The sequence below is a fragment of the Heterodontus francisci genome, unplaced genomic scaffold (genome assembly GCF_036365525.1).
Source record: "Heterodontus francisci isolate sHetFra1 unplaced genomic scaffold, sHetFra1.hap1 HAP1_SCAFFOLD_184, whole genome shotgun sequence".
Taxonomy (NCBI): domain Eukaryota; kingdom Metazoa; phylum Chordata; class Chondrichthyes; order Heterodontiformes; family Heterodontidae; genus Heterodontus; species Heterodontus francisci.
The window spans coordinates 2065360-2076971 of NW_027141723.1; the positions used below are offsets into that span (position 1 = coordinate 2065360).

Below are 11612 nucleotides of genomic sequence, written 5' to 3' on the forward strand. Positions count from 1 at the left end.
TCTTCCCCCTCTTTTGTGAAGACAGATGCAAAGTATTTATTCAGAACAATGCCAGCATCTTCTGCCCGACACATAGGTTACCTTTTTGGTCTTTTCTGTGCCCTATTCTTTCCTTATTTATCCTTTTACTCTCAATGTATTGATAAAACATCTTTGGGTTCACCATAATTTTGATTGCCAATATTCTTTTATGCTCTCGCTTAACTTTCCTAATTTCAATGTTGATTTCCCCCCTCCACATTCTATACTCCTCTTGGCTTTCTGTAGTATTCAGTTCTCTGTGTTGGGCATAAACTTTCCTTTACTGCCTTATTATAGCTGTAAACTCCTTGACATCCATGGGGCTCTAGATTTGGCCTTCCCACCCTTTTTCTTTGTGGGAACATGTTGACTCTGAACCCCTGGAATCTCCCCTTTGAATTCTTCCCACTGCTCTGACACTGATTTACCTTCAATTACCTGTTTTCAGTCCACTTTCGGTAAATCAATCTTCACCTTAGTAAAGTTGGTCTTCCCCCAATTGAGAACACTATCTCCTGTTCTGTCCTTGTCCTTTCCATAATTATATTAAAACTGACTGAATTATGATCACTACCACCAAATTGCTGTCCCACTGCCGCTCCTTCCACCTGCCCCTCTTCATTTCCTAAAACTAAGTCTAAAACTTCACCCTCTCTTGTTGGACTTGCTACATATTGGCTAAAAAAGTACTCCTGAATGCACCTCAAGAATTCTGCTCCCTCAATTCCCTCTACACAAAAAGTATCCCAGTTAATGTTTGGGTGGTACAAATCCCCCACTGTTACTGCCCTATTGTTCTTGCACTTCTCAGATATTTGCCTACATATCTGCTCTTCCATCTCCCTCTGACTGTTTAGGGGTCTATAGTACACTCCCAGCAGTGTGATTGCCTCTTTTTTGTTCCTCAGCTCAATCTATACGGTCTCATTTGATAAACCTTCCAACATATCATCCCTCCTCACAGCTGTAATAGTTTCTTTGACCAAAATTGCCACTCCCCCTCCTTTTTTATCCCCTTCCCTCTCACGTCTGAAAACCCTGTAACCAGGAAGATTGAGCTGCCACGCCTGTCCCTCCTTTAGCCATGTTTGTGTAATAGCTATGATATCATACTGCCATGTGTCTAACTGTGCCCTGAGCTCATCTGCTTCATTTGCTATGCTCCTTGCATTGATTTAGATATCCTTGAGCACTGCCAACATTTTTTGTTTTGAAGTTTCTAATCAGTGTTTCCTCTCTCTTCCAGACTCCATTAATTTTCTGCCTTCCATTTTCATTTCTGATCTGACTCTACCTTCCAGTCCCCATCTCCCTGCCAACTAGTTTAAACCCTCCCCAACAGCACTAGCAAAACATCCTGCAAGGAACTCCGTCCTGGCTCGGTTCAGGTGCAACCCGTCCAACCTGTCCCAAAAATCTAAAGTCCTCCCTCCTGCACCATCTTTCCAGCCACACGTTCATCTGTCTTATCCATCTATTCCTGTACATTCATCTGTCTTATCCATCTATTCCTGTACTCACTTGCACGTGGCACTGGGAGTAATCCGGAGATTATTACTTTTGATGTCCTGCTTGCTAATTTCTTACCTCACTCCCTAAGTTCTGACTGCAGCACAACATCCTTATATCTACCTATGTTGTTGGTTCTGATGTGGACTACCACTGCTGGCTGTTCACCCTCCCGCTTCAGGGTGGTCTGCAACTGCTCAATGACATCCTTGACCCTGGCACCAGGGAGCCAACACTCCATTCCTGGATTCACGTCTGTGGCCATAGAAACACCTGATTGTTCCCTTGACGATTGAATCACCTATCACTATGGCTTTTCCAGTCTTCCCTGTACTCCCCTTTGCTGCTGAGTCACCCATGGTGTCATGGACTTGGCTCCGGCTGCACTCCCCAGGTGAAGCATCATTGTCCTCTGTATTCAGAACTGAATACCTGCTGGAGAGTGAGACGCACTCGGGGTGTCCTGCACTACCTGCCTGATTCTTTTTGACTGCCTGGTGGTCACCCATTCCCTCTCTCCCTGCATACTCTTAAGCTGTGGGGTGACCATATCTATAAACGTGTTATCTATGTACAAAGAACAAACAACAGTACAGCACAGGAACAGGCCATTCGGCCCTCCAAGCCCGCGCCGATCTTGATGCCTGTCTAAACTAAAACCTTCTGCACTTCAGGGGACCGTATCCCTCTCTTCCCATCCTATTCATGTATTTGTCAAGATGCCTCTTAAACGTCGCTATCTTCCCTGCTTCCACCACCTTCCCCGGCAGCAAGTTCCAGGCACTCACCACCCTCTGTGTAAAGAACTTGCCTCGCACATCCCCTCTAAACTTTGCCCCTCTTGCCTTAAACCTATGTCCCCTCGTAACTGACTCTGCCGCCCTGTGAAAAAGCTTCTGACTATCCACTCTGTCTCTGCCGCTCATAACTTTGTCAACCTCTATCATGTCGCCCCTCCACCTCCATTCTCAGTTTTGGGAAAAATAGACTATATGACTATATCAATAAGTAGGAAAAGTTAAATATGTTGTGACCAGTGGAGACGTGTGATGAGAATAAACAGATCCTCCTCTGATTTCAACTACACAAGCATCTGTGATTTGACTCTGTAGCTTAGTTGGTTAAAGCACCTGTCTAGTAAATAGAAGAGCCTGGGTTCAACTCCCAGCAGAGCCTTATTTCACATTTGTGATATGCTTCTGAAGTTTCCTTGTCAATCATTTATATCTCTGTTTTGTGAACTTGAACTTGGAATTCAAATTACATGATGAATTTCAGTCACAGGAGAAAACAGCCTTTGTGAAGGATGTGAGTTGGGAATGGCTGTTCCTCCTTGTCCAGAAATTCAGTGCTGATACGCCAAAGGCAACTTCTTTGATACAAATTTGTTCACGGTTACATTCAATCTGGAAAACAGCTCGACATTAATCTCACTGAAGGAAAGTGTGACTGTGTTGTATGTTTCAGAGTGTTTGTGTCGTTATGTGTTGCTTTTAACCGAGACTGGGGACATGACGCGAGTGGGAAGGTTGATCCGAGGTTTGGAATATTTGTCAATCAGGAACAAGGAAAATCAAAGGAACCAAATAAGAAAACCTATGTCTCGTGGGTATTGAGAGACGGTGAGAAGATATTAAACTTTGTTCCATTCAATCCGGCTGCGATGAACTTTGAATTTTTCCGCCTTTTATAAACATTATTTGAAGGGTCTCTGTAACAATGTTCAGTGTTGATGAGAGTGGGGTCTGGGTGAGCAGCTGCTGAGTATGACAGGGTCAGGACTGGATGCAGGAAGTTCTCTGACACTCTCTCTCCCTCTCTCTCTCTGATGGCTTTGAGTTGATTTTCAAGTGTTTGAATAAATGAAGGAAGTTCCCTCCACCCATTTGTTTGGACAGACAGTGTAGTATAAGGATGTAAAGGGTTAATGCTGAAGATAGTGGGATCAACCCCTCCCACTGTCAGAGTGATGATGTAACAGTCACATGAGATGAGGTTTGGGAGAAGAGAGAGCAGCACCAAGGATGCTAGCTTAAGAGGTTTGATGAATGTGTATATAGTATTGTGTAAATTAGAAAAGAGTTCTTAGTTCTTTCAGCAGGAAATGTGTCCAGAAAATATTCAGGAGTCGGAATGCAGATATTAATTCCAAGTGACAGTTCTGGGTTCATTTAACAAAAAAAAGGTAGCGAATAATATTGCTCACTGATTGAAATCCCCCAGTGAGGAGACAGTTAAACAGGTGATCTGTTGGGGCATCCTTCGATCCAAGGTTTCGGCAGCATTTAATCTCCCTTTTTGGTGAAATTCTCTGTTATTTGCATCTTTTTTTAATCAGCTTTCATGGGTGAGTGAAAAACTCAAAAAAACTTAACAGTTCCATTCTTCCTTCTTCCCATCAGTTTCTCTTTTCTGTCTCAGATCAATATAATGATGAGAATCCCAATTTAATCTGCTGTTTCTGGTGTTTTATCCATTCCAATCAAAATTCAACATTCCAATCAAATCAATTTGTTATTCCACAGTGTCTCTCCATGTGTTTTATTCTGTTGTATTCTCTCACAGTCTGTTTGATGATCAATGTTACATCTCAGTCTCTGTTCTGGTGAAGATCAGAAGCAGTGTTATCTGTTTGCACCACCCGACAAGTCGGCCTGAGGCTGTGTCTCATCGATAATGTGGAGTTAGGAACATTGAAACATAGGAGCAGGAGTCGGCCATTCAGCCCATCGAGACTGCCCCGCCATTCAATATGATCTTGGCTGAACATCCACTTGAATGCCCTTTTTCCCACACTTTCCTCATATTCCCTTATGTCATTTGTATTTACAAATTTGTCAATCTCTGCTTTAAACATACTCAACGACTGAGCTTCCACAGCCCTCTGGGGTAGAGAATTCCAAAGATTCACAACCCTCTGAGTAACAACATTTCTCCTCATCTCTGTCCTAAGTGGCTTCCCCCTTATTTTGAAATTGTGTCCCCTGATTTTCGACTCCCCAACCAGGAGAAACATCTTAGCTGCATCTACCCTGACTGTCCTTTAAGTATTTTGTGGGTTTCAATGGGATCACCTCTCATTCTTCAAAACTCTAGAGAAGACAGCCCCAGTTTCCCCAATCTCTCTTCATAGGACAATCCCACCATCCCAGGAACAAGTCTGATGAACCTTCGTTGAACTCCCTCCATGGCAATAATATCCTGCCTAAGGTAAGGAGACCAAAACTGTACACAGTACTCCCAAGTGCGGTCTAACCAGGGTTCTATACAATTGAAGCAAGAATTCACTACTCCTGTACTCAAATCCTCTTGTGATAAAGGCTAACATACTATTAGCCTTCCTAATTGCTTGCTGCACCTGCATGTTAGCTGTCAGTGACTTATTGACATGGACACCCAGATCACCCTTATATTCTATAACTCAGTTAATAAAGGAAAGGATTCCATATACCTGCTGAACCACCTTATTGACCTGTACTGCTACTTCAGGAATCTGTGGACATTCACTCCAACGTCCCTCACTTCCTCTACACCATTCAGTGTTTTCCCATTAATTGTGGATTCCTTTGCCTTTTTTGACGCGTGCTCTCGCTGTTCCCTGCTCTCCGAGTGAACTCTTGCTCCCTCTCTCTCCTGGGCTCTTGATGCTCCACTCTGCTCTCACTGTTTCCCACTCTCTTAATGTATCAATATTTGTTTGCCTTGTGTTTAATTTAAAATATGGATTAACTGTATTTTACAGTTGTAGGTTTTATTTGATAGTCCTGCACAAGTTGTGGATTGGTATTTAATATTTAGCTCTGTGAAAACGATTGTGAATGAAAATATCACTTTCAATCTTATACATGGGCTGGTCTGCAAGCTCCAAGTCCTTCATTTTGTAGTCATGGAATTGATACTGTATCTTTCAGTCTTAATCTCTGTGGGATTTTTGAACTGGCATGGAATGCATAACTTGGTCTAACGTTCCGATGTACATTATTGGGATTCAAAGGATGATAGGAAATAGGGGCATTAGGCCATTCAGCCCATCAAGCCTGCTCCAACATTCAAACAGATCGTGACTGATCATCTACCTCTACGCCATTTTTCCTGCTATCTCCATATCCCTTGATCTTGTTAGTATTTAGAAATCGATCGATTTCTGTCTTGAATATGTTCAATGATTGATCTTCCACAGCCCACTGGGATAAAGAATTCCACAGATTTCCCACCCTCTGAGTAAAGAAATTCCTGCTCATCTCAGTCTCAAATGGCCTGCCCTTATTCTGAGTCTGTGTCCCCTTGTTCTAGACTCACCAGACAGAGGAAACATCCTATCCATAACTACCCTGTCACACCCTGTAAGAATTTTGTAAATTTCAATGAGATCACCTTTCATTCTTCGAAACTCCAGAGAATTTCGGCCCAGTTTCTGTAGTCTCTCATCATAAGACAATCCCACCATCCCAGCGGATTAGTCTGGTGAATCTCTGTTGCACTCCCTCTGTGTCAAGTCTATCCTTCCTTCAATAAGGAAACCAAAATAGTACAGAATATTCCAGGTGCAGTCTCAGCCAGACTTTATACAATTGAAGCAATACATCTTTAACCATGTACTCAAATCCCCTTTCAATGAAGCCAACATACCATTTGCCTTCCTAATTGCTTTCTGCACCTGCACACTAGCTTTTAGTGTCTCATGAACAAGGACACCCAGGTCCCTTTGGACATCGACACTTCTCAACCTCTCACCATTTAAGAAATACTCTGTCTTTCTGTTTATTCTCCCAAGGTGGAGAAATTCACACTTATTCACATTATATTCCATCTGCCATGTTCTTGCCCATTCACTTACCCTGTCCAAATCCCCTTGAAGCCTCCTTGCATTCATTCTGTACCTTTCAATCATGCAAATTTTGTCTGTTCTGTTTCAAGGTTTATATTTAAAATGTAACCATGGTGACAGAGTTTATTTAGATCTGCTGATGGGTTTGTTTTGGACTGTGATTGATGTATCAACCTGTCAGCTGTATTGAATTGGAGTGAAATGGAAACAACTTCTGTTTCTCCTGCTGTTGTTTGACTGTTGGATTGAAAATGTGTCTCTCGACTTTGGGAACAGTGTCTGTCTGACTACTTCTTTTGTTTGTTCCAGTGGAACTGATGAGCTGGCAGTATCTCTGTGCTTTGGGAGTGATCCTGTACCGACTGTGTGTTGGAACGAGCTCGCTGCACTTTTCCTTGTGTCCAAGAATCACCACATCCAGTCAGGTTCCTTCATGTATTTTCCTGCAGGAATGAAAGAACTGGTGAGGTAGAAGATACAAAAGCGATCAATGTAATCGTCCCAATAATAATCATTATGAACAATCACAAAATGAAAACCAAGAACACAAACAGTGTCAGTGTCTGACTCCACTGCAGTACTGCAGTATTCAGCTTCTGTTCACCAGGTGTTTGCAGTGGTTTTACAACAAGTTTGTGACATTCAGAAACAACACAAGCCCTGCACTGCTCAATGACAGGGACTGTCCGATAGAGCAGTGACCTTCACACAGTCACATTTCTATTTCAGCGGAAAACAAGCAGCCACTATTTAAAACGTGCCTTTCATGCTTCTCACCTGGTGTCTGCAATAAACGCTCGTTATTTTGCGGCTATTTTTCCGCCACTGTTCACGATCCAACAAACAGTGAGAGACTGGAACTAAAGCAGGAAAATTCCCTCTCCTTTGAGTGGTGAAATTGTCAGTGATTTTCAATAGTGATTTCTTCCCATTGTGTCTCCCTGAGCCTGTACAGACACTGTCCGTGAATGAACTCTCCCTTCCCCGTGTCCCCAGCTCACTCCATGTTCCGGGAGCAGCTCCTGCTCCACAGTGTCTGTTACAAACACTCCCGACTCCCCCTCAACTTCCCACCACTCAATGCTAATCTCTGAGCACATCTGCGGACACGCTCCCAAAGCAGTGGCTGCTGGAAGCAGATGCTGTTTGTTCCCTTCCCCCGGGCCCGGGAAGTCTCCATTAGCAGCTGATTTTAACCATCTTCCCCTGATTGAGTGAATGGCCTCACAGACTGGGTTGGGGAAAGGATGCGCATGCGCTCCACTCCTCATAGTGACGTCCCACAGGGGGCGGAGCAACACCGCGCGTGCGCAGATCTTTGCAGCAATTCAGCATTCAAACATCAATGGGAACTTTCCCCATTTCACCCTCATCAAAGTCCCAAAGAAAGTGAAGAGGGGCTTGGACTGGAGGGAGGGAGGGGCGGGGTAGGGGGAACCTAGAACCCAGAAAGCTGCCCACTTGCCCCATTTAGATGCTCAATTTGCGGTCATTCCCTGCAGGGGGTTTGTTATTATTGAGCCCCTCCTGATAAAACAATCCGACAGAAAGAGGGGAGAAAGGAGGGAGCCGGTGTGTTTGCTGGGACCTTGCAGAATTCATTTCAGCAGCAAAAGTCCCGGGTTATATTAACCCGAGTGAAACACGCTGTCAGTGAGAGGAAAACCGAACGGCCCTTTTCATCTTTTCATTGGAAACAAAGTAGAGCCAGAAGTGCGGCGAGCAGAGCAGACACACAAGCTCAATGACAGGAGAGCTCGGCTGTCCCTGAGTTTCAGCTCCCGGCTCTTACATTTCCTCATCCACACTGTCTTTCCTGTGGATGTTCAGGGATTCCTGGTCGGATCTGAGGACTGTATCCATTAAACATTCTGAGTCAGGAGATCCACACACTCTCTGTTATCAAGATTTATGGGCAGGAATGTTTCAAAACTTTGTCTATTAAATCATTGTATTATTCACAGAACTAATGAGGCAATCGGTTCATTATTCAGGTCTTGAACTTGGTTTGGGTAGACCGAAAACTGAGAGGTTCAGCACCTCTCCAATCCTTCGCTATTGGCCGTGTGGCCTAATGGATAAGGCGTCTGACTTCGGTGTATTTTATGAAGTTATCAGAAGATTGAGGGTTCGAGTCCTGCTACGGTCATTTTGGGCGATCAGTGTTCAGCACCGCAGCCTCACAGCTCCAGCGACCCGTGTTCAGTTCTGGCTAATGTCTGTGCGCAGTTTGAGTTCTCCGTGTGACTGCGTGTGTTTCCTCGCACAGCCAAAGACTTGCAGATTGATTGGTAAATTGACTATTGTGAATTGCCCCCAGTGGAGGGAGGTGGTGGGGGATGTGGTCGGGAATATGGGAATAATGTTGGATTAGTATAAATGGGTGGTTGTTGGTCGGCAGAGACTTGGTGGGCCGAAGGGCCTGTTTCAGTGCTGCATCTATTAATAAACAACTGATTTTTTTGATGAAATAACAGAAAAGGTTGATGAAGGGAAAGCAATGGATGTTGTCGATATGGATTTTCAGAAAGCGTTTGACAAACTACCACATAAAAGGCTGGGTAACAAAACGGAGGCTCCTGGAATAGGAGGGTCAGTATCTGCTTAGATTAAAAAAATGTATGAAATATCAAGAAAAGCGAGTTGTGGTATTTGGTTGTTTTTCAGAATGGAAGATGCTGAACAGTGATGTCCACAAGGGTCAGTGTCAGGACCACCATATATATAAATGACTTGAATATTGAAATCACAGAATTGTTACTACACAGAAGGAGGCCATTTGGCCCATCGTGTCTGCACTGACTCTCCAAATGAGCAATTCACCTCATGTCACTTCCCCGTCTTCTCCCCATAATCCTGCACATTCTTCCTTTTCAGATAACAGTCTAATTCCCCTTTGAATGCTTCAATTAAACCTGCCTCCATCACATTCTCAGGCAGTTCATACTTTAACCACTCGCTGCGTGAAAAAGTTTTACCCCATGTCGCTTTTGCTTCTTTTACCAATTACTTTAAATCTGTGCCCTCTCGTTCTCGATCCTTTCACAAGTGGGAACAGTTTCTCCCTATCCACTCTGTCCACACCCCTCATCATTTTGAATACCACTATGAAATCTCTTCTTAGCCTTCTTTTCTCCAAGGAAAACAGTCCTAACTTCTCCAATCTATCTTCATAACTGAAGTTCCTCATCCCTGGAACCATTCTCATGAATCCTCTCCATAATATCTCCAATGCCTTCACATCTTTCCTAAAGTGTCGAACCCAGAACCGGACGCAGTACTTCAGCTGAGGCTAGTGTCTAATACAAGTTCAACATGACCTCCTTGTTCTTGTATTCTATGCCTCTATTACTAAAGCCGAGGATACTGTATGCTTTATTAACCGCTCTCTCAACCAATGACTTGTACCCCCAGGTCCCTCTGCTCCTGCACCCCCTTTAGAATTGTACCCTTTGTTCTATATTGTCACTCCATGTTCTTGTGACCAAAATGAATCAATTCACATTTCTCTGCATTGAACTTCACCTGTTATCTGTCCTCCCATTCCACCAACTTGTCTATGTCCTTTTGAAGTTCGACACTATCATCCTTACAGTTCACGATGCTTCCAATTTTCGTATCATCCATAAACTTTGAAATTCTGCCCTGTACACCAAGGTCTGAGTCATTAATATATATCAGGAAAGGCAAGGGTCCCAACACTGACTCCTGGGGAACTCCACTACAAACCTTCCTCCAGCCCAAAGAACATCCATTGCTCACTACTCTTTGTTTCCTGTCACTCAGCCAATTCCATATCCATGTTACTACTGTCCCTTTTATTCCATGAGTTATAACATTGCTCACAAGTCTGTTGTGTTGCACTGTATCAAACTCCTTTTGAAAGTCAATAAAAGCAAAATGCTGCAGATGCCAGAAATCTGAAATATAAACAAAAAGTGCTGGAAATACTCAGCAGGTCTGGCAGCATCTGTGGAGAGAGAAACAGAGTTAATGTTTCAGGTCAGTGACCATTCAGATGCTGCCAGACCTTTTGAAAGTCCATGTACACCACATCAACAGCATTGCCCTCATCATCCCTCTCTGTTACCTCATCAAAAAACTCCAGCAGGACAGTTAAACATGATTTTCCCTTAAGAAATCCATGCTGTCTTTCCTGAATTAACCCACCTTTGTCCATGGGACTATTAATTTTGTCCCGAATTATTCTTTCGAGAAGTTTTCCCACCACCGAAATTGAACTGACTGGGGAGTGAGACGAGGTGAGTTGCTTTCGCAGAGAGCCAGCATGGGTTCGTCAGGCCGAATGGCCTCCTTCTGTGCTTTAGCCATTCTATGATTGTATGATTCTAGCAGCAACTGTTGGTGGAGAGGCAGTGATGCAGGAATGGGTTGACAGAAAGGGAAAAGTCTGGGCTGGTGTGTGTTTGCAGCATTTGCAGCTTGTGTTCGGGTTTGTGAATAAAGGTGATTTGGAAGCTGTGTTCCAAATTGAAGTGTTTACTGGAAGGAAGAAGTTGATGTAAATAAAGAGTAAAACGTGTTAAGATGAAGCGTGGTGTGATTGTGGATAGCAGTAAATATAGTGTTGGTGAATTATTTGTGTTAATAAACATCCACTGCACCCTCTGCTGCAGGCTGCTGTTTATATCCAGCTGTGTATTAGTGCTGTGTGTTAACGAGATAAATGTTTGTTTAAACGCTGTTTATAAAGCAACAGCATTGCACTCAAACAGTCCCAGACATAGCAACACACGTACAAAAGCAAAATACTGCGGATGCTGGAAATTTGAAACATAAACAGAAAATGCTTGAAATAGTCGGCAGGTCTGGCAGCATCTGTGGAGAGAGAAACAAAGTTAATGTGAGCTGAGGAAACAGACCTGAACTGTTAACTGTCTCTCTCTGCACAGATGCTGCCAGACCTACTGAGCATTTCCAGCATTTTCTGTTTTTATTACAGCAACACCTTTGATCAGCAGTAGCGGTGTTAGTGCGAGCCAGGGGTCAGCTGGGAAGGTACGTTTCACTATAAAGTACTTACCTGACGATTCGGCGGACACGGACACGGGGACTGCTGGGTAAGTGAACTTATATATTCGGGCAGTGGCTAAACCCGAAACACTACATGTGTAGTGTCTCCCACACATCCTCCTCCTCCAACCAAAAAAAGGACTTTTGTGTGGTGGGTTTGGTAAGGAAAGGTTTTACTTTACATTTTTTTATTCTCTGTTGTCAATTTAGAGCAGAGGGG

At 43.6% G+C, this 11612-nt stretch overlaps 1 non-coding gene across 1 annotated transcript; it reads left to right on the forward strand.

The window, feature by feature from the left end:
- The first annotated feature begins 2632 nt into the window (after positions 1-2632).
- Positions 2633-2706, forward strand: trnat-agu (transfer RNA threonine (anticodon AGU)). Its single transcript has one exon. It is a non-coding gene; the product is annotated as a tRNA-Thr (tRNA).
- Positions 2707-11612: the final 8906 nt, after the last annotated feature.